Source organism: Nerophis ophidion, linkage group LG27 (assembly GCF_033978795.1).
Source record: "Nerophis ophidion isolate RoL-2023_Sa linkage group LG27, RoL_Noph_v1.0, whole genome shotgun sequence".
Classification (NCBI taxonomy): domain Eukaryota; kingdom Metazoa; phylum Chordata; class Actinopteri; order Syngnathiformes; family Syngnathidae; genus Nerophis; species Nerophis ophidion.
Genome location: NC_084637.1, coordinates 5,150,273 through 5,174,945, shown reverse-complemented (window position 1 = coordinate 5,174,945; position 24,673 = coordinate 5,150,273). Strand labels below are relative to the sequence as shown.

The window sequence follows — 24,673 nt, the reverse complement described above, 5'->3', positions numbered from 1 at the left end:
ACTTGTCTGTGCATCAGTTGATGACGTCTCTGCGTTGCTGACTTGTCTCCACTCAAGATGATCCCCTGTTGGTCCCACTATGGACTGGACTCTCATTATTCTATGTTAGATTCACTATGGACTGGACTCTCACACTATTATGTTAGATCCACGATGGACTGGACTCTCACTATTATGTTAGATTCACTATGGACTGGACTCTCACACTATTATGTTAGATCCACGATGGACTGGACTCTCACTATTATGTTAGATCCACTATGGACTGGACTCTCACACTATTATGTTAGATCCACAATGGACTAGACTCTCACTATTATGTTAGATCCACTATGGACTGGACTCTCACACTATTATGTTAGATCCACTATGGACTAGACTCTCACTATTATGTTAGATCAACTATGGACTGGACTCTCAAACTATTATGTTAGATCCACTATGGACTAGACTCTCACTATTATGTTAGATCCACTATGGACTGGACTCTCACTATTATGTTAGATCCACTATGGACTGGACTCTCACTATTATGTCAGATCCACTATGGACTGGACTCTCACTATTATGTTAGATCCACTATGTACTGGACTCTCACTATTATGTTAGATCCACTATGGACTGGACTCTCACACTATTATGTTAGATCCACTATGGACTAGACTCTCACTATTATGTTAGATCAACTATGGACTGGACTCTCACACTATTATGTTAGATCGACTATGGACTGGACTCTCACACTATTATGTTAAATCCACTATGGACTGGACTCTCACTATTATGTTGGATCCACTATGGACTGGACTCTCACTATTATGTTAGATCCACTATGGACTGGACTCTCACTATTATGTTTGATCCACTATGGACTGGACTCTCACTATTATGTTAGACCCACTATGGACTGGACTTTCACTATTATGTTAGATCCACTATGGACTGGACTCTCACTATTATGTTAGATCCACTATGGACTGGACTCTCACTATTATGCTAGATCCACTATGGACTGGACTCTCACTATTATGTTAGATCCACTATGGACTGGACTCTCACTATTATGTTGGATCCACTATGGACTGGACTCTCACTATTATGTTAGATATACTATGGACTGGACTCTCACTATTATGTTAGATACACTATGGACTGGACTCTCACTATTATGTTAGATCCACTATGGACTGGACTCTCACTATTATGTTAGATCCACTATGGACTGGACTCTCACTATTACGTTAGATCCACTATGGACTGGACTCTCACTATTATGTTAGATCCACTATGAGCTGGACTCTTACACTATTATGTTAGATCCACTATGAACTGGATTCTCACTATTATGTTCGATCCACTATGGACTGGACTCTCACTATTATGCTAGATCCACTATGGACTGGACTCTCACTATTATGTTAGACCCACTATGGACTGGACTCTCACTATTATGTTAGATCCACTATGGACTGGACTCTCACTATTATGTTGGATCCACTATGGACTGGACTCTCACTATTATGTTGGATCCACTATGGACTGGACTCTCACTATTATGTTAGATCCACTATGGACTGGACTCTCACTATTATGTTAGATCCACTATAGTGATGTATAGAAAACATTTTGGAATGTTTCTGTAGCCACCATAGTTTCCCTTTAAGCCCAAATGGGTCTAGGTTCTTATGGCTTAAATAAATCCACATACCTTTGACCTCTGAATCGTGATCCCCGACCGTCGAGCCTGGCCACCACTACTTGTCCCGAGCCAACCAGCACCCAGTCCCAGTCCAGTTTAAACTCCTCTGTGACCGTCTGAGCGCCAGGAGAGCTTCCACTGTCAGGACGAGTCAGTGTTATCAGATAATAACAAAAGTGATAGAAATGTAATATCATCATCAAAATAACTTCGGTCTATCAAAACTCTCGTTCATCCAGGTCATTGTATTCTCAGGGCATTGAATCCATCCCAACTGGACTTTGCCTCGTCTCTGAGAAGTCTCAGACTAATTGGACGGATCTCGGCAAGAGTCGTCCTCTCGACTTTTTGATGTTCAATGCCATTCAAAAAATAACTATAGTTAACTAAAGCTGCAAGCAGTGATGGAGGGGACTGCTTAGGCTGCTGCCCCCGCGACCCAAGCCCAGATAAGCGGTAGAAGATGGATGGATGGATTTTTACACAGATTATTGCCACCATTTGGAGACTCTAATGCAGGGGTCACCAACGGTTTCAGATGAGTCGCCCGCTGGCCTGTTCTAAAAATAGCTCAAATAGCAGCACTTACCAGTGAGCTGCCTCTATTTTTTAAATTGTATTTATTTACTAGCAAGCTGGTCTCGCTTTGCTGGACATTTTTAATTCTAAGAGAGACAAAACTCAAATAGAATTTGAAAACCCAAGAAAATATTTTAAAGACTTGGTCTTCACTTGTTTAAATAAATTCATTTATTTTTTTACTTTGCTTCTTATAACTTTCAGAAAGACAATTTTAGAGAAAAAATATAAGCTTAAAAATAATTTTAGGATTTTTAAACACATATACCTTTTTACCTTTTAAATTCCTTCCTCTTCTTTCCTGACAATTTAAATCAATGTTCAATTATTTTTTTTTATTATTGTTAAGAATAATACATTAATTTTAATTTAATTCTTCATTTTAGCTTCTGTTTTTTCAACAAAGAATATTTGTGAAATATTTCTTCAAACTTATTATGATTAAAATTCAAAAAATTATTCTGGCAAATCTAGAAAATCTGTAGAATCAAATTCAAATATTATTTCAAAGTGGATTTTAACCTTTTTAAAACATGTCATCAAAATTCTAAAATTATCTTAATGAGGAAAAATTACAAATGATGTTCCATAAATTCTTTTTTTAATTTTTTCAAAAAGATTCGAATTAGGTCGTTTTTCTCTTTCTTTTTTTCGGTTGAATTTTGAATTTTAAAGAGTCGAAATTAAAGATAAACTATGTTTCAAAATTTAATTTTCATTTTTTTCATGTTTTCTCCTCTTTTAAACCGTTCAGTTAAGTGTTTTTTTCATCATTTATTCTCTACAAAAAACTTTCCGTTAAAGGAAAAAAATTACGGAATGACAAACAGAAATACCCATTTTTTTTATATATATAGATTTATTTATTAAAGGTAAATTGGGTAAATTGGCTATTTCTGGCAATTTATTTAAGTGTGTATCAAACTGGTAGCCCTTTGCATTAATCAGTACCCAAGAAGTAGTTCTTGGTTTCAAAAAGGTTGGTGACCCCTGCTCTAATGCATGGTGAATGTAATGCAGTTGTTGTATTGAAGTGGGAATAGCAAACTTCCTGTTGATTTTAGTTGGGGGCGGTCAGTGTATGAAATATAGGTCTCAGTGAGACCTACATTGAGGTTTTTGTTTCATGTGTGTATGACAGTCTACAGTTTTGTCTGAGCAGAAAGCCACATTTTGTGACAACAGCAGCGGCGCACCGGTTCTTTGCGAGCTCATAAAATTTAAACCGGGGTAGTAATTAAAGGCCTACTGAAATGAGATTTTTTTATTTAAACGGGCATAGCAGGTCCATTCTATGTGTCATACTTGATCATTTCGCGATATTGCCATATTTTTGCTGAAAGGATTTAGTAGAGAACATCGACGATAAAGTTCGCAACTTTTGGTCGCTAATAAAAAAGCCTTGTCTGTACCGGAAGTAGCAGACGATGTGCGCGTGACGTCACGGGTTGTGGAGCTCCTCAAATCTGAACATTGTTTACAATCATGGCCACCAGCAGCAAGAGCGATTCGGACCGAGAAAGCGACCATTTCCCCATTAATTTGAGTGAGGATTAAAGATTTGTGGATGAGGAAAGTGAGAGTGAAGGACTAGAAAGAAAAAAAAATAGACAAAGGCATTGGGAGCGATTCAGATGTTATTAGACACATTTACTTGGACAATTCTGGAAAATCCCGTATCTAATTATTGTGTTACTAGTGTTTTAGTGAGATTATATGGTACCTGAAAGTCGGAGGTGTGTGGCCACGGGTGTGGTGACCGCCAGTTTATCCGAGGGAAGCCACGTTTCTCGACGAGGCGAAGGCAGCCGGGCTGAGATTTTTTTTTCCCCCTCCTCCACGGTGTAAGCATCCAACGGTCGGGGGCGGCCGGTGGGAGGAGGCAAGAGAGTCCGCAGCTGCAGGAGGAACGACGCAAGCTCTCCGCTCATGTCTACGGCAACAGCCGAATAACACCATTTTCTCACCGAAACCTGCCGGTTGACATGTTGTAGGGAACTGTGTTCGCTTGACCGCTCTGTTCCATAGTCAATCAATCAATCAATCAATGTTTATTTATATAGCCCTAAATCACAAATGTCTCAAAGGACTATACAAACCATTACGACTACGACATCCTCGGAAGAACCCACAAAAGGGCAAGGAAAACTCAGACCCAGTGGGCAGGGAGAATTCAATACTAAAACTTCACCGTCATCTTTCCGGAATGTAAACAAGGAAACAAGGAAACACCGGCTGTGTTTGTGTTGCTAAAGGCAGCCGCAATACACCGCTTCGCACCTACATCTTTCTTCTTTGACGTCTCCATTATTAATTGAACACTTTGCAAAAGATTCAGCAACACAGATGTCCAGAATACTGTGTAATTATGCGATTAAAGCAGATGACTTATAGCTTGGATCGGTGCTGGATCAAAATATCCGCTACAATCCGTGATGTCACACGCACGCGTATCATACGCGTCATCATACCGCGACGTTTTCAGCAGGATAATTTTCGCAAAATTTAAAATTGCAATTCAGTAAACTAACTTGGCCATATTGGCATGTGTTGCAATGTTAATATTTCATCATTGATATATAAACTATCGGACTGCGAGGTCGGTAGTAGTGGGTTTCAGTAGGCCTTTAAAACTCTTTCTTTGACTTTTAATCAAAAGGGTTCAATCTCTCTTCTGTGCTTATTTGAAGCCGAAACGACAAACGGCCTCAGAGGAGATAATGTTTGAAAAAAAGCAACATTTTCAGCTAACTTTTATATTGAAGTGGGAATAGCAAACTTCCTGTTGATTTTAGCCGGGGTGGGGGGTGTCAGTGGATGAAATATAGGTCTAACTGAGACCTACATAGTGGTTTTTGTTTCATGTTTCCACGAAATTCCTACAAGAAGTTACAGACAGTTTTGTCTGTGTTTTCTTCCTCTGTGGTAGGGAACCGTGTTCGCTTGACCGCTCTGTTCCATAGTAAAGCTTCACCGTCATCTTTCGGGAATGTAAACAAGGAAACACCGGCTGTGTTTTTGTTGCTAAAGGCAGCTGCAATACAAAGCTTCGCACCTACATCTTTCTTCTTTGACGTCTCCATTATTAATTGAACAAATTGCAAAAGATTCAGCAACACAGATGTCCAAAATACTGTGTAATTATGTGATTAAAGCAGACGACTTATAGCTGGGATCGGTGCTGGATCAAAATGTCCGCTACAATCCGTGATGTCACGCGCACACGTATCATACGCGTCATCATACCGCGACGTTTTCAGCAGGATAATTCTCTGAAAATTTAAAATTGCAATTTAATAAACTAAAAAAGGCCGTATTGGCATGTGTTGCAATGTTAATATTTCATCATTGATATATAAACTATCGGACTGCGAGGTCGGTAGTAGTGGCTTTCAGTAGGCCTTTAAAACTCTTTCTTTGACTTTTAATCAAAAGGGTTCAATCTCTCTTCTGTGCTTATTTGAAGCAGAAATGACAAACGGCCTCAGAGGAGATAATGTTTGAAAAAAAGCGACATTTTCAGCCAACTTTTGTATTGAAGTGGGAATAGCAAACTTCCTGTTGATTTTAGCCGGGGTGGGGGGTGTCAGTGGATGAAATATAGGTCTAACTGAGACCTACATAGTGGTTTTTGTTTCATGTTTCCACGAAGTTCCTACAAGAAGTTACAGACAGTTTTGTCTGTGTTTTCTTCCTCTGTGGTAGGGAACCGTGTTCGCTTGACCGCTCTGTTCCATAGTAAAGCTTCACCGTCATCTTTCGGGAATGTATACAAGGAAACACCGGCTGTGTTTTTGTTGCTAAAGGCAGCTGCAATACAAAGCTTCGCACCTACATCTTTCTTCTTTGACGTCTCCATTATTAATTGAACAAATTACAAAAGATTCAGCAACACAGATGTCCAGAATACTGTGTAGTTCTGCAATTAAAGCAGGCGACTTATAGCTGGGATCGGTGCTGGATCAAAATGTCCGCTACAATCCGTGATGTCACGCGTATCATACGCGTCATCATACCGCGACGTTTTCAGCAGGATAATTTTCGCCAAATTTAAAATTGCAATTTAGTAAACTAACTTGGCCGTATTGGCATGTGTTGCAATGTTAATATTTCATCATTGATATATAAACTATCGGACTGCGAGGTCGGTAGTAGTGGGTTCCAGTAGGCCTTTAAAACTCTTTCTTTGACTTTTAATCAAAAGGGTTCAATCTCTCTTCTGTGCTTATTTGAAGCCGAAATGACAAACGGCCTCAGAGGAGATAATGTTCGAAAAAAAGCGACATTTTCAGCCAACTTTTGTATTGAAGTGGGAATAGCAAACTTCCTGTTGATTTTAGCCGGGGGGGTGTCAGTGGATGAAATATAGGTCTAACTGAGACCTACATAGTGGTTTTTGTTTCATGTTTCCACGAAATTCCTACATGAAGTTACAGACAGTTTTGTCTGTGTTTTCTTCCTCTGTGGTAGGGAACCGTGTTCGCTTGACCGCTCTGTTCCATAGTAAAGCTTCTCCGTCATCTTTCGGGAATGTAAACAAGGAAACACCGGCTGTGTTTTTGTTGCTAAAGGCAGCTGCAATACAAAGCTTCGCACCTACATCTTTCTTATTTGACGTCTCCATTATTAATTGAACAAATTACAAAAGATTCAGCAACACAGATGTCCAGAATACTGTGTAATTATGCGATTAAAGCAGACGATTTATAGCTGGGATCGGTGCTGGATCAAAATGTCTGCTACAATCCGTGATGTCACGCGCACACGTATCATACGCGTCATCATACCGCGACGTTTTCAGCAGGATAATTCTCGGAAAATTTAAAATTGCAATTTAGTAAACTAAAAAAGGCCGTATTGGCATGTGTTGCAATGTTAATATTTCATCATTGATATATAAACTATCGGACAGCGAGGTCGGTAGTAGTGGGTTTCAGTAGGCCTTTAAAACTCTTTCTTTGACTTTTAATCAAAAGGGTTCAATCTCTCTTCTGTGCTTATTTGAAGCTGAAATGACAAACGGCCTCAGAGGAGATAATGTTTGAAAAAAAGCGAAATTTTCAGCCAACTTTTGTATTGAAGTGGGAATAGCAAACTTCCTGTTGATTTTAGCCGGGGGGGGGGTGTCAGTGGATGAAATATAGGTCTAACTGAGACCTACATAGTGGTTTTTGTTTCATGTTTCCACGAAATTCCTACAAGAAGTTACAGACAGTTTTGTCTGTGTTTTCTTCCTCTGTGGTAGGGAACCGTGTTCGCTTGACCGCTCTGTTCCATAGTAAAGCTTCACCGTCATCTTTCGGGAATGTAAACAAGGAAACACCGGCTGTGTTTTTGTTGCTAAAGGCAGCTGCAATACAAAGCTTCGCACCTACATCTTTCTTCTTTGACGTCTCCATTATTAATTGAACAAATTACAAAAGATTCAGCAACACAGATGTCCAGAACACTGTGTAGTTTTGCAATTAAAACAGGCGACTTATAGCTGGGATCGGTGCTGGATCAAAATGTCCGCTACAATCCATGATGTCACGCGCACGCGTATCATACGCGTCATCATACCGCGACGTTTTCAGCAGGATAATTCGAGCGAAATTTAAAATTGCAATTTTGTAAACTAACTTGGCCGTATTGGCATGTGTTGCAATGTTAATATTTCATCATTGATATATAAACTATCGGACTGCGAGGTCGGTAGTAGTGGGTTTCAGTAGGCCTTTAAAACTCTTTCTTTGACTTTTAATCAAAAGGGTTCAATCTCTCTTCTGTGCTTATTTGAAGCCGAAACGACAAACGGCCTCAGAGGAGATAACGTTCGAAAAAAAGCGACATTTTCAGCCAACTTTTGTATTGAAGTGGGAATAGCAAACTTCCTGTTGATTTTAGCCGGGGGGGGTGTCAGTGGATGAAATATAGGTCTAACTGAGACCTACATAGTGGTTTTTGTTTCATGTTTCTACGAAATTCCTACTAGAAGTTACAGACAGTTTTGTCTGTGCTTTCTTCCTAGGGGGTGATAGAGCGCAATTTTGTGTTTTGCGGTTTGGTTTTTTGATTAGATCGCGATGTTCGCCAGTCCTGATGTGTGTGTCAAATTTGAAGCATGTGAAGGGGGTCAAATTACAGCTCAAAGAGGCGGCGGAATAATAATAAAGAATAATAATAATATAAATAATAAAACCTTAGAAATTCAATAGGGTCCTCTGTCCCAAAGGGACATCGGTCCCTAATTAACAACTTTCCTAAATCCCTTCCACCGCCGTCATTAGCGAGATCGCCACTAGCAAAGTAGAGTCAGCGCTAATGACAACATGAAGTGCTTCAAATAGCTGAGTTATTTATCACATTTCCACAGATCTTCAATTAAAATATTCACAAGATCGCACACGGCTGTAATTGGAATGATAAAGGCTTTGAGATCAGAAATCCGTGTTACGGTATTTTTCCGCGTAAGCTGTGAGATGCATAGCCCGGAGCTACAGTGGCAACGCCGCAGAGCGTGAAGGTTGTAGTGGACATTGCAGAGAATGCAAATGCAGAAACACATCATCCTCACACGATGAGCAGGAGGCCGTAGAGGAAAGACTCGGAGAAGTCAAGAGGAAGGATGAGCTTCAGAGGCAGCGCTGTAAAAAGAGCACAGGCGTGTAACTCCTTCTTACGTCACCACGGGAACATTTGGCGATGCATGCGTTCCTACCCAAGTTCTTATGATGGACGGTGTGCGTTTGGGTCTGGACGGTCCTTTTGGTGGCCAGCATCGACCACAGGGGACGGTTATTCTCCAGGATGAAATAGGCTGGAGGAAGAAGAAAAAAAAAAAAGGAAAAATAATCATTTAGTCTACATCAAAAAGAGAGAAAACAAGGCTTTTTTACACTGAAATGTTGCCCTTGTTTTTCAGCCTTCAGGTTTGCACAGCTGGGAAATACAAACCCCGTTTCCATATGAGTTGGGAAATTGTGTTTAATGTAAATATAAACGGAATACAATGATTTGCAAATCATTTTCAACCCATATTCAGTTGAATGCACTACGAAGACTATATATTTGATGTTCAAACTCATCAACTTAATTTTTTTTCTTTGAATTTCATGGCTGCCACACGTGCCAAAGTAGTTGGGAAAGGGCATGTTCACCACTGTGTTACATCACCTTTTCTTTTAACAACACTCAATAAACGTTTGGGAACTGAGGAAAAACTAATTGTTGAAGCTGTGAAAGTGGAATTCTTTCCCATTCTTGTTTTATGTAGAGCTTCAGTCGTTCAACAGTCCGGGGTCTCCGCTGTCGTATTTTACGCTTCATAATGCGCCACACATTTTCCATGGGAGACAGGTCTGGACTGCAAGCGGGCCAGGAAAGTACCCACACTCTTTTTTTAGGAAGCCATGCTGTTGTAACACGTGCTGAATGTGGCTTGGCATTGTCTTGCTGAAATAAGCAGGGGCGTCCATGAAAAAGACGGCGCTTAGATGGCAGGATATGTTGTTCCAAAACCTGTATGTACCTTCCAGCATTAATGGTGCCTTCACAGATGTGTAAGTTACCCATGCCTTGGGCACTAATGCACCCCCATACCATCACAGATGCTGGCTTTTCAACTTTGCGTCGATAACAGTCTGGATGGTTCGCTTCCCCTCTGGTCTGGATATTTCCAAAGACCATTTGAAATGTGGACTCGTCAGACCACAGAACACTTTTCCACTTTGCATCAGTCCATCTTAGATGATCTCGGGCCCAGAAAAGCCGGCGTCATTTCTGGATGTTGTTGATAAATGGCTTTCGCTTTGCATAGTAGAGCTTTAACTTGCACTTACAGATGTAGCGACGAACTGTATTTAGTGACAGTGGTTTTCTGAAGCGTTCCTGAGCCCATGTGGTGATATCCTTTAGAGATTGATTTCGGTTTTTTGATACAGTGCCGTCTGAGGGATCGAAGGTCCCGGTCATTCAATGCTGGTTTCCGGCCATGCCGCTTACGTGGAGTGATTTCTCCAGATTCTCTGAACCTTTTGATGAAATTATGGACCGTAAATATTGAAATCCCTAAATTTGTTGCAATTGCACTTTGGGAAACGTTGTTCTTCAACTGTTTGACTATTTGCTCACGCAGTTGTGGACAAAGGGGTGTACATCGCCCCATCCTTTCTTGTGAAAGACTGAGCATTTTTTGGGAAGCTGTTTTTATACCCAATCATGGCACCCACCTGTTCCCAATTAGCCTGCACACCTGTGGGATGTTAAAAGTTAGCGATCCTGTTCTGTCTCCCGGTAATGTTTGTCTCCTCTTGAATGAGATTGTGTTAAAAATCCTAATTTTCCCCACAAGGATCAAGAAAGTGTTTCTGATATCATTTGCCGAGTTAAAAGTTTAATAAGAGAGAAGACTCACAATCCACGTCCTCCAAACTTAGGAGCAGTACAGATGGAACTCCCGGACCTGTGAGTGGGCAAAAGAAGACAACATAATTAACAACATGTCGACTGTGAGAAGATATAACGATCTAGTCAATTTCACCTTTGCAGTGCAGGACGGCTCGCTCCGCGTCAGGGCTGATGTTGGCCTCGAAGAACGTGCACCCTTCTCTTAGCCCACACGTCAGACATCGCCGTGGAAACACGTCGTCCGTGGACACGCTGACGAAGAGCACAAAAAAGGACGGTGGAAGAAAGGGGAGCCGCAGAGTTGAGGTTTGCCAATGAGTGAAGGGTTACCTGTATAGATGTCTGGTTTCTGCAGAAACTTCTGTGCTCAGGAAGTATCTGAGTGGAGGACAGAAGCTCATTGTCTTGTCACTGATAAAGAATGCAATAAAGACATTGGCCCCCATTCAGCAGTAAGTTCCTAACTTTTTGTTTTAGCTTTCTTCCTAAGGCATTTCCTAAGAGGAGTCCATTCAAATTCATGACGTGTTCTTAAACGGCCAAATTGTTCCCAACTGCTGTTTTTAAAGTTGCTGAGTGCCAAATGGCTACCGGGTGCCTATCTTTCATAAATTGCATAAACACAGGCCCTTATTTCCGCAATATGCATATGTAAACACCCTTAACCTAATTTGTGGCCTAATGGTTAGAGTGTCCGCCCTGAGGTCGGTAGGTTGTGAGTTCGAATCTCGGCCGAGTCATACCAAAGACGATAAAAATGGGACCCATTGCCTCCCTGCTTGGCACTCAGCATCAAGGGTTGGAATTAGGGGTTAAATCACCATAAATGATTCACAGGCGCGGCACCGCTGCTGCCCACTGCTCCCCTCACCTCCCAGGGGGTGATCAAGGGGATGGGTCGAATGCAGAGGACAAATTTCACCACACCTAGTGTGTGTGTGACAATCATTGGTACATAGTACATTCAAATTCATGACGTGTTCTTAAACGGCCAAATTGTTCCCAACTGCTGTTCTTAAAGTTGCTGAATGCCAAATGGCTACCGCGTGCCTATCTTTCATTATTTGCATAAACACAGGCCCTTATTTTCGCAATATGCATATGTAAACACCCTTAATTCACCCTTGACTTACTCAGTGACCTAGTGGTTAGAGTGTCCGCCCTGAGCTCGGTAGGTTGTGAGTTCGAATCCCGGCCGAGTCATACCAAAGACGATAAAAATGGGACCCGTTACCTCCCTGCTTGGCACTCAGCATCAAGGGTTGGAATTAGGGGTTAAATCACCATAAATGATTCCCGGGCGCGACACCGCTGCTGCCCACTGCTCCCCTCACCTCCCAGGGGGTGATCAAAGGGATGGGTCAAATGCAGAGGACAAATTTCACCACACCTTGTGTGTGTGTGTGACAATCATTGGTACATAGTACATTCAAATTCATGACGTGTTCTTAAATGGCCAAATTGTTCCCAACTGCTGTTCTTAAAGTTGCTGAGTGCCAAATGGCTACCGCGTGCCTATCTTTCATTATTTGCGTAAACACAGGCCCTTATTTTTGCAATATGCATATGTAAACACCCTTAATTCACCCTTGACCTACTCAGTGACCTAGTGGTTAGAGTGTCCGCCCTGAGCTCGGTAGGTTGTCAGTTTGAATCCCGGCCGAGTCATACCAAAGACGATAAAAATGGGACCCGTTACCTCCCTGCTTGGCACTCAGCATCAACGGTTGGAATTAGGGGTTAAATCACCATAAATGATTCACTGCTGCTGCTCACTGCTCCCCTCACCTCCCAGGGGGTGATCAAGGGGATGGGTCAAATGCAGAGGACAAATTTCACCACACCTAGTGTGTGTGTGACAATCATTGGTACATAGTACATTCAGATTCATGACGGGTTCTTAAACGGCCAAATTGTTCCCAACTGCTGTTCTTAAAGTTGCTGAATGCCAAATGGCTACCGCGTGCCTATCTTTCATAATTTGCATAAACACAGGCCCTTATTTCCGCAATATGCATATGTAAACACCCTTAATTCACCCTTAACCTACTTAGTGGGCTAGTGGTTAGAGTGTCCGCCCCGGGCGCGACCACCGCTGCTGCCCACTGCTCCCCTCACCTCTCAAGGGCGATGGGTCAAATGCAGAGAATCATTTCGTGACAATCATTGGTAATTTAACTTTAACTTTAATTCCGTACTTTGCATAGATAAACGCCCTTAATTCCCCATATAAGGGAACAATTCCGGCGGAAAAGCCAAACATCAAACACACGGAGAAAACACAAACAGATTACAGAAGAGAAATTCAAATTATCCCGCGGGAGAAATACATTATGTCAAAAAGTACGTTTAAGAAACGGGGGACTGCTGAGGTAACCCCAAAGCGTTCAAATAAATATTGCCATTGTGTGAGTTGAGTTACAAGAGGGTGTGAGAGGCCTGTTGGTCATTTAAAGAGTCATTTCTATCTATCCATCTAGGACAGGGGTAGGGAACCTATGGCTCTAGAGCCAGATATGGCTCTTTTGATGACTGCATCTGGCTCTCAGACATTGTTTAACACGGTAAGTAATGAACAATTCCGGTGTTAATCAGTGTCAAAAATAACGTTCAAAATATAAAACATTCTCATGCATTTTCAATCCATCCATCCGGTTTCTACTGCACCTGTTCAAAGAAGTCGCATTAATGGTAAGAAGTATTTTATTTATTGTAGGTTAGCTTAAGAATAACAATGTTATTAAAAAGTATAAGAGACTTATACTAGTATACTATAAATGTTGGTCTTGTTGCGATCCGTGACTCGGATCTTCACATATTGTTTATTTTTCCATCTTTGTTCTCATTCTCCGTTTGATCCGTTAATTTCCCGTTTAGTCCATCACCATGGTTACTTATTAGTTTCAGCTGTTACTCCCGGTTCCTGCACACCTGTTCTCTGTTAATCACCTGCCCTTTATAAGCCTTCCCCTTTTCATTCTTTTACCTGGGACTCTAGTTTGTTTTCACACAACGGTACGTCTGCTTTGCACTTTTGTTTACATGCAATTCCTGTATTATTCTCGCGAGCTTTCACGCCGCGCAATTTTATTCATTCTTAGCTCTCATGCTAAATGTTTTGTTTTCCCCTTTGTGTGCCTATGTGCCAGTTTAGTTTACTATTTTTTTATCCTAGCTTTCATGCTAGCGTCTTTTGTTTGCCTTTTCTTAGCTCCAGTATTTTTGTTCTTAAGCACCTTTTGTTATTCAAATAAATAGTTAAACCTTACCTTTGCTGTCAATTTCGACGCATCCTCGAGGGAATCGAACCCGGCACCACGATGCCGAACAGATGTTACAGGTCTTACTTAAAAATGCACGCACTTAGCTGTATTCAGTCTTAAAAAAAAATATTATATGGCTCTCATGGAAATACTTTTTGAAATATTTGGCTTGTATGGCTCTCTCAGCCATAAAGGTTCCCGACCCCTGATCTATGATATTAATTTAACATTAGACACTAGAAGTTAAGGAACTTGTCACACTTAAGAACAAATCGGCCACCCTAAGAGTGCTCTGGAACACTCGTACCAACGAACAAATCCCAGCTAAGAAAACATTGGTGAATACAAAAATCTCCTTAAAAACTTTGTGAGTGGGTCTAACAAAACAATTTTTTTCTTAAGAACGGTTGCTGAATGGGGCCCATTGAGGGCAAACATACATGACCTGCTTGTTTTCATCGTAAGACACAATGCGCGTCACCTCCCAGTCGCCCGACGTTATGTGGCGGATCTCGTCCTGTTCGCCCGGCAGAAAAGAAACAACAATTCTAATGATTGTTTTCATATCTTCCTGGAGACCGCTGTCCTCTGCAGTGGATATTTGTTTTTGCTTCTATTTCTTTAGTCAGAGCTGCACGTTTCAGGGACAAGAATTGCTATTATGCACAACACAAATGTCCCCTGCAGAAGTCACTGGTTCTCTGGGGCAGTGTTTTGCAACCACTGGTGTGCCGTGAGATACCGTCCGGTGTGTCGTGGGTAATTATGTCATTTCATCTACCGTATTTCCTTGAATTGCCGCCGGGGCGCTAATTAATTTAAAACCTCTTCTCACTCCGGCGTTTACCAAAGGCATGCGGTAAATTTACGCCTGCGCTTATAAATTTGAGTGTGATGTAAGGATACCATCATGAAAAGAACATTTAATTAAAAAAAACTTTATTATAATATTAACTTTACTTATAAATGAAGTCCATCCGCAGCTCCTTCTGATCAAAATAATCGATAACTTGTTTATAGAAGTCTTCCTTATCTTTCTTCAGTTTTAAAAGTCTTTCTGTCTCGATGGAGATCGTTCTTTATTACCTCCTGCTTCGATTGAAAGTCCAGTTTAGAAAACAGTTTTATTTTAGATATGTAATCCTCCATGTTAAAAGTGCAAGCGAGAGGAAAAAATAAACGATCGCTGCTTGTTGTCACTTCTTCTGCAGCCAAGTAGTCGCAAGAAGGATCACTAGCGCCCTCTACCACCAGGAGGCGGGAGTCATTTAATGACTCATATTTGACACACGCAGCTACGGTATATTAATAAAACATAGCTGCTTACTGTTCTTTTTAGCATATTCAATAGCTTGGACCTTAAATCCTACCAAATAGCTCTTGATCTTCTTCCCTTTATGCGATTTCAAATGATTGAAATCAGCCTCCTTCATTTTGAAAATGATGACAGGTGAAGTGTCACTCGTGACGTGACGAGTTTGACCCGCAGGAAATTCTAGACATGCGATAATAAAAATAATATTTTGTTAAATGAGTTTGACCCGGCGTTAATCCTGAGCCGGCGGTAATGCTAAGCACGCGCTAATTATTTTGCGAAACAAGTCAGTAATTCTAGGCAGGCGCATACTATATACCCGGCGGCAATTCAAGGAAATACGGTAATTGGGTAGAAAATATTTTTTTCAAACCGGTAATTATAATCTGCAAATGTGCCGTTGTTGAGTGTCTACACTGTCTAGAGCTCGGCAGAGTAACTGTGCAATACTTTTCCATATCAGTAGGTGGCAGCAGGTAGCTAATTGGTTTGTCGTGATCACAATAAGCAGACGACAGCGGTAGGCAGTGTACAGGTAAAAAGGTATCCAACGCTTAAACCAAAACTAAACAAAAGGCGACTGCCGCTAAGAAAAGCCATTGAAGCTTAGGGATGGCGATGCAAAATGAAACTAAAACTGAACTGGCTGCATAGAAAACGAAAACAGAATGCTGGACGACAGCAAAGACTTAAACCAAAACTAAACAAAAGGCGAGTGCCGCTAAGAAAAGCCGTTGAAGCTTAGGGATGGCGATGCAAAATGAAACTAAAACTGAACTGGCTGCAAAGTAAACGAAAACAGAATGCTGGACGACAGCAAAGACTTACAGGAGCAGACGGCGTCCACAAAGTACACCCGTACATGACAGACATGCACGCACAATCAGATTATTCACATGTTTTTTGGTTTTTTTATTTCATTTTATTTTTGTCCATGGTCTGTGCTTATGGTATGCTTGTAATGTGTAATGTTTTGTGATTTATGTATTATTTTCTACCAACTGTTAAATATTTACTGTATCAACCTGCCTTAGGACAACGGATGAAAATTAGCTATTGTGCTAACTTCAGCGTATTTACATCGTTGCTCTACATGACAGCAGCTCAGACGAGGCATCAAGCAGTGTGGGCGGGAAGCGTTTCCGAGATTTTCACAACAAAGTTCTAAAGCTTAGTGATGCATAGAATAGAATAGAATAGAATAGAATAGAAAGTACTTTATTGATCCCTGGGGGAAATTCAGCAAATATCAGATATATCAGAATGTAGATGGGTTTATTTTGTACCATTCGCGTTCATATTTCACTGTTTGTTGCATTTGTGTTGCCTTTCACCTGATTGTAAAATATGTCTGTGGAGAGGCGATGGTCCAACAGAGCGGCAGGGCACGCCAAGATGGCGGCGAGGAGGCGGAGAATGCGACCGAGCGGCGAGGCGGGGCGTGCCGGGAGCGACGCCACAAGCGAGATCAGGTGCGTGGGTCGCGCACCTGGACACAATGTATCTCCTCTCGATGTATAAAAGGGGAGAAGGAGGAGAGAACGGGGCAGAAGGAGGAGAGAGACGAGAGACAACACAAGCAGCCGCGCATGCAAGAAGGAAGAGAGCGACAGCGAGAGGCAGAGGCAATCAATCAATCAATCAATGTTTATTTATATAGCCCTAAATCACAAATGTCTCAAAGGACTGTACAAACCATTACGACTACGACATCCTCGGAAGAACCCACAAAAGGGCAAAGAAAACTCACACCCAGTGGGCAGGGAGAATTCACATCCAGTGGACGCCAGTGACAATGCTGACTATGAAAAACCTTGGAGAGGACCTCAGAAGTGGGCAACCCCCCCCCCGCCCCCCCCCCCCCCCCAGGGGTCCCAAAGCAATGGATGTCGAGCGGGTCTAACATGATACTGTGAAAGTTCAATCCATAGTGGCCTCCAACACAGCCGCGAGAGTTCAGTTCAAAGCAGATCCAAGACAGCAGCGAGAGTCCCGTCCACAGGAAACCATCCCAAGCGGAGGCGGAGCAGCAGCGTAGAGATGTCCCCAACCGATACACAGGCGAGCGGTCCATCCTGAGTCTCGACGCGGAGGAGCGAGCAGTGAGAGCGCGGACGGCTGAAAAGCGACCCGCAAGAGATTTTTCTTATTGGCATAAATAAAGAAGGTCTACACCTCTGAGCAATGTCCTTCCTTGATGGTCCATGGAACCCGCATGACGGCATGAATCCGTCAAAATGTCGATCGAAAGGACAACGGATGAAAATTAGCTATTGTGCTAACTTCAGCATATTTACATCGTATCTCTACATGACAGCAGCTCAGACGAGGCACCAAGCAGTGTGGGCGGGAAGCGTCGATATTCAGTGTTTTATCGTTCATAGAAAAAAAAATTCCATTATGTTTTTTACGGCGGTCTGTCATAAAATGTTTTGCATTCAGGCATTATTGTGAGGTTTTGTATTAGTGTTCCTAAAATTAGATACACCGGCCCCCAGGCACATTTTTTTCTGTAAATGTGGCCGCCGAGTCAAAATATTTGCCCAGGCCTGGTTTAAAGTCATATCCAACAATTGCAAGAACGACTTTTTATTGTCAATATCGGCTGCTGAGTTGAATTTTTTTTAAATTTTCCAATCATGCCTCGGGATTTTTTCAATGAAAAAAATGTGCCTGGGCTCAGAAGGGGTTGAAAAACACTGCTCAGGGGGGATAATTTGCTTTTGAGGTGTAGAGCGAGAGGAGGCGGGAACCTGTCTGGTGAACATGGTGATGTGGTGGAAGTCACCCTGACCTCCTTGCCTCACGGGCACAGTGAGGAAAAACTTGCTTGTGTCCTCAGAAAACAGAGGCTCCTGGTCCTGCAGAGAAGGGAAAAAAAAAAAAAAAGACTATTTTTGACGCTCTCCGAGGACCTTGAATGCATCTGTCTGCAGACTTACCGGCCTGGAGATCCATTTATCAGAGGAGTCCTCGCATCTCTGGAAGCCCCCCCCCCCCAAAAAAAGTGTTGAACGCAACAGCATTGATGAGAGCATTGAACTCAGAATCACGTCTTGTCTACGGATGAAATGCAACCTTTAAAACATGACTGGAATGGGAAGCACGCACCACAAAGCAGGCTCCTATGGCTGCGTCGCACACGGTCCAGCACTGATGCATTCTGGGGCCGCGTGAGCCACCGCACGGCGAGCTGGGTGTTGCTGATCCACTTCACCATGGTGACGTAGAAGTCCTGCAGAGGGGGGGAGCCCGGGGCAGAACCAGACCAGAGATTTAGGGCCTGATCGACAAAACCCAACTAATATAGACACTTACATCATGTGTTGTCTTCATTATAACACTTATATAAGACTTTTAAAGTTATTTTGATAGTAGGCGGATAAGGCCAATATAGACACTTACATCATGTGTTGCCTTCGTTATAACACTTATATAAGACTTTTAAAATTATTTTGATAGTAGGCTAATATAGACACTTACACCATGCATTGCCTTCATTATAACACTTATATAAGACTTTTTAAAGTAATTTTGATAGTAGGCTATTATAGCTCATATAGACACTTACACTATGTTTTGCCTTTGTTATAACACTTATACAACACCTTTGAAGTCATTTTGATAGTAGGCTAATATAGACACTTACACCATGTGTTGCCTTAATTATAAACGTATATCAGACATTTGAAGTCATTTTGATAGTAGGCTAATATAACTAATATAGACACTTACACCATGTGTTGCTTTCATTACAACACTTATATAAGACTGTTAAAGTAATTTTGATACTAGGCTATTATAGTTAATATAGACACTTACACCATGTGTTGCTTTCATTACAACACTTATATAAGACATTTTAAAGTCATTTTGATAGTAGGCTATGACAGCTAATGAAGAACACTTACATCATGAGTTGCTTTCCTTATAAGACTTATACAACACCTTTGAAGTCATTTTGATAGTAGGCTAATATAGACACTTACACCATGTGTTGCTTTCATTATAACACTTATATAAGACTTTTAAAGTCATTTTGATAGTAGGCTAATATATCTAATATAGACACTTACACCATGCATTGCCTTCATTATAACACTTATATAAGACCTTTTAAAGTAATTTTGACAGTAGGCTATTATAGCTCATATAGACACTTACACTATGTTTTGTCTTTGTTATAACACTTATACAACACCTTTGAAGTCATTTTGATAGTAGGCCAATATAGACACTTACACCATGTGTTGCTTTCATTATAACACTTATATAAGACTTTTGAAGTCATTTTGATAGTAGGCTAATATAGCTAATATAGACACTTACACCGTGCATTGCCTTCATTATAACACTTATATAAGACTTTTAAAGTAATTTTGATAGTAGGCCTAATATAGCTAATATAGACACTTACACTATGTGTTGCCTTCGTTATAACACTTATATAAGACTTTTAAAGACATTTTGATAGTAGGCTAATATAGACACTTACACCATGTGTTTCTGTCATTATAACACGTATTTTAAGACTTTTAAAGTTTTTGATAGTAGGCGAATATGGCTAATATAGACACTTACATCATGTGTTGCCTTCATTATAACACTTTTTAAAAGACTTTTAAAGTCATTTTGATAGTAGGCTAATATAGCTAATATAGACACTTGCATCATGTGTTGCCTTCATTATAACACTTATATAAGGCTTTTAATTTTTTGCGGCTCCATATATATTTTTTTGTTTATTTATTTTTTGTCCTATATGGCTCTTTAAAATTTTTGGTTGCCGACCCTCGTGTTAGCAGATCAGCGTTGTGAATTATATTTGTGAAGTGAATTATATTTATATAGCGCTTTTCTCTAGTGACTCAAAGCGGCTTTTACATAATGACACCCAATATCTAAGTAACATTTACACCAGTGTGGGTGGCACTGGGAGCAGGTGGGTAAAGTGTCTTGCCCAAGGACACAACGCAGTAACTAGGATGGCACAAGCGGGAATCGAACCTGCAACCCTCAAGTTGCTGGCACGGCCGCTCTACCAACCGAGCTATGCCCCGCGTTTTGTGTTCTGCCAAGTTTGCACATGTTTTAATACACGTAGACCTTCGACTAGTACTTTTAGTGTCTCTGTGTGTGTGTGTACGTGTGTGTGTGTGTGTGTGTGTGTGTGTGTGTGTGTGTGTGTGTGTGTGTGTGTGTTACCTCAGCCTGAGTTGATCTGGATGCTGCAGCTCCACAGTGTGTGTTACTCCGAAGAGATTGACCACCGATAATTTAACCACGGGGTTTGTCTGGCCGGCCTGGTGGAACATTTAAAACATGCAACATTACATGGTGTTGTTTTCCTCAACTTTCGGTGTAAATTAAGCTGAGCAAACGCGTAGCATTTATGTGTATGGAACAAGTTCACCATTGGATAAGGGTACTGGAGTCCTCGGGGGTAGGTGCTGCCAGTGAACTGGGCCAGGGCCATGTTGGGGACCAGGGTGTCGTTGATGGTGAGGAAAGCCAGTTTGTCTCCATCCGGCGACCACCAGTGAGCCAAGTGCGAGTGCAGAATCTCCTCTGATGGCAGAGTTGAAAAACACTGATGTATTTAACAAAAAGAAGGTGAAATAACCCAAAACAAGTTTTGTATTCTAGTTTCTTCAAAATAGCCACCCTTTGCTCTGATTACTGCTGTGCACACTCTTGCCATTCTCTCCATGAGCTTCAAGAGATGGTTTTCACTTCACAGGTGTCATAGTTTTGCTGCCTTCAGTGACAATTTAAAAACCCTGTTTCCATATGAGTTGGGAAATTGTGTTGGATGTAAATATAAATGGAATACAATGATTAGCAAATCCTTTTTAACCCATATTCAGCTCGTCGCTACATCTGTAAGTGCAAGTTAAAGCTCTACTATGCAAAGCGAAAGCCATTTATCAACAACATCCAGAAACACCGCGGCTTCTCTGGGCCCGAGATCATCTAACATGGACTGATGCAAAGTGGAAAAGTGTTCTGTGGGGATCACTTACGAGCCCACATTTCAAATTGTTTTTGGAAATATTCGACATTGTGTCATCCGGACCAAAGGGGAAGCGAACTATCCAGAATGTTATCGACTCAAAGTTTAAAAGCCAGCATCTGTGATGGTATGGGGGTGCATTAGTGTCCAAGGCATGGGTAACTTACACATCTGTGAAGGCACCATTAATGCTGAAAGGTACATACAGGTTTTGGAACAACATATGCTTCCATCTAAGCGCCGTCTTTTTCATGGACGCCCCTGCTTATTTCAGCAAGACAATGCACAAGCCACATTCAGCACGTGTTACAACAGGGTGGCTTTGTAAAAAAAAGAGTGCGGGTACTTTCCTGGCCCGCCTGCAGTCCAGACCTGTCTCCCATCGAAAATGTGTGGCGCATTATGAAGCGTAAAATACGCACATGTCGCAAAGCACATCTTGTTTTTTGTGAAACTAGGCGGGAGCATTTAAAGCAGAAGAATGTCAGATGTCTGGAGGATGCGCTCCCAACCTGGTAAGATTGTTGAGCTTGTACCTTGCTAGCTGGCTAACAAATGTCAGACAAAGTTGTGTGAAAAATAGATTTATCCGAGGTCGGGTCGCGGGGGCAGCAGCCTAAGCAGGGAAGCCCAGACTTCCTCTGCCCAGCATCTTTGTCCAGCTCTTCCCGGGGGATCCAGAGGTGTTCCCAGGCCAGCCGGGAGACATAGTCTCCCAACGTGTCCTGGGTCTTCCTCGTGACCTCCAACCGGTTGGACGTGCCCTAAATTCTCCCTAAGGAGGCGTTTCAGGTGGCATCCTGACCAGATGCCCTAAATAGCTCATCTGGCTCCTCTCCATGTGGAGGAGCAGCGGCTTTACTTTGAGTTCTTCCCGGATGCAGAGCTTCTCACCCTATTTCTAAGGGAGAGCCCCGCCACCCGGCAGAAGAAACAAATTTCGGCCGCTTGTACCCGTGATCTTGTCCTTTCGGTCATGACCCAAAGCTCATGACCATAGGTGAGGATGGGAACGTAGATCGACCGGTAAATTGAGATCTTTGCCTTCCGGCTCAGCTCCTTCTTCACCACAACGGATCGGTACAACGTCCGCATTACTGAAGACGCCGCACCGATCCGCCTGTCGATCTCACGATCCACTCTTCCCCCACTCGTGAACAAGACTCCGAGGTACTTGAACTCCTCCACTTGGGGCAGGGTCTCCTCCCCAACCCGGAGATGGCATTCCACCCTTTTCCGGGCGAGAACCATGGACTTGGACTTGGAGGTGCTGATTCTCATCCCAGTCGCTTCACACTCGGCTGCGAACCGATTCCAGACTTTTGATAAAATGATAATTAAATCTATTTTTGTGGTAAAGATGAGCTGGGTCGGAAGGCAAAGCTCTCAATTTAACTGTCGATCTACGTTCCCATCCTCACTATGGTCATGAGCTTTGGGTCATGACCGAAAGGACAAGATCAAGGGTACAAGCGGCCGAAATGAGTTTCCTTTGTAGGGTGGGTGGGTCTCTCCCTTAGAGATAGGGTGAGAAGCTCCGTCATCCGAGAGGGGCTCAAAGTAAAGCAGCTGCTCCTCCGCAATGAGGAGGTGGTTTCGGGCATCTGGTCAGGATGCCCCCTGAACTCCTCCCTAAGGAGGTATTCGGAGCATGTCCGACCGGTAGGAGGCCACGGGAAAGACCCAGGACACGTTGGGAAGACTATGTCTCCCAGCTGGCCTGGGAAATTTTAGTTTTTGGTGCGGCCCTCACTGACTTGGGACCATTGCAAAATTAGTGCGTCCCAAAGTCACCAGCCTTGGCGTCACTATAGACAGCCATTTTAAACTAGACAAACAAGTCAATGGCGTTTTAAAATCGTGTTTTTATCACCTTCGTCTTTTAGTAAAGGTTAAACCGTTTTTATCTTTTAACCTTTTTGAACAAGTGGTGCATGCTTTTATTTCAAGTGGCCTGGACTACTGCAATGCACTTTATGCTGGCATTAGCCAAAAAGCTCTCTCCCGGTTGCAGTTAGTCCAGAACGTGGCAGCAGGACTTTTAACAGGGGCCAGGAAACGCCAGCATATAACCCCAATTCTTCAGAGTTTGCACTGGCCTCCCTGTTGATTTTAGAATTGTTTTTAAAACATTGCTGTTTGTTTTTAAATCTTTACATGGACTGGCACCTCAATATATCTCGGACCTCATCCAAATTTACATCCCTGCGCGCGCTCTGAGGTCCGAGAGCCAGTTCCAGCTCGTGGTGCCCAAGATCAGACTTAAGACCAGGTCTGTGGTCGGCCCTAAGCTCTGGAACACTCTGCCCCTCCATGTTCAAACTGCTTCCACAGTGGAGTGTTTTAAGTCTCGTCTTAAGACCCAATTTTATTTTTGGCTTTTAACACTACGTGAGTTGTGTGGTCCTCTGTGTTTTTTATACACTTTGATTTCTATTTTACTGTTTTAATTGATTTTACCCTTTAAAATAGTTTTTAATCATATTTGTTTTTATATTGTTTTTATTGGTTTTATTTTTATTCATTTTTTGTTTTGTTCAGTCATTGGTGGAGCATAATATTGTTTTTAACATGGCTGTGCAGCACTTTGGAAACGTTATTGTTGTTTAAATGTGCTATATAAATAAAGTGGATTGTATTGATTGGATTGGATTGGAACGCCTTGGGATCCCCCGGTAGGAGCTGGACGAAGTGGCTGGGGAGAGGAAAGTCTGGGCTCCACCTCGGATAAGCGGAAGAAGATGGATGGATGGATGGATGGATACCAAAATGTGTAGTATAACCCATGAGTCTTAATGTTCTGTTGAGTCCCAAACAGCAGAGCATTGTACCTTGCAAATAGTGCCCTAGTCTCCGGTTTGCGCAAGGACAGCTAAGAACCAACTGTTGCAGTTCTTTGACTTTCAAGTCAAGCTGGTAACATTAGAACTTGCTAATGTAATACATTTTAATTACTGCAGGGGTCATTATGGGGTGCTGAGAAGAAAATCATATCAAAAAGGTCTAAACATGCCCATTAAAGAGGACTCAAAAGTCCATTGCACTGGTCGCCCAAAGGGTTGGGGGGTCACCCACATCTGCGGCCCCCTCCAAGGTTCCTCATTGTCCCATCGGGTTGAGTTTGTTATTGCCCTGATGTGGTTGTGGCTTCTGCAGCCCTTTGAGACAGTCGTGATTCAGGGCTATATTAGTAAACATCGATTGATTGATTTATTGATTGATTGATTGATTGATTGAACCTACCGATCTCAGGGCGGACAATAACCAGCAGGCCACTGAGTAGTTTACCTGATTGAAAGTGTTAAACCTGGCAACAAAATACCGCCTGAATCCCAGTTGAAGATATCAGACGGCTCACACCTTCATACAGCCAGTCCGCCAGCCCGTTGAAGACGAGACCCTCCGTGCCGGATGAA

The 24,673-nt window shown here is 42.2% G+C and overlaps 1 pseudogene; it reads right to left on the bottom strand.

Moving 5' to 3' along the window:
* Positions 1-24,673, bottom strand: part of LOC133544364 (inactive dipeptidyl peptidase 10-like) — a 69,055-nt pseudogene that overhangs the window by 18,061 nt on the left and 26,321 nt on the right.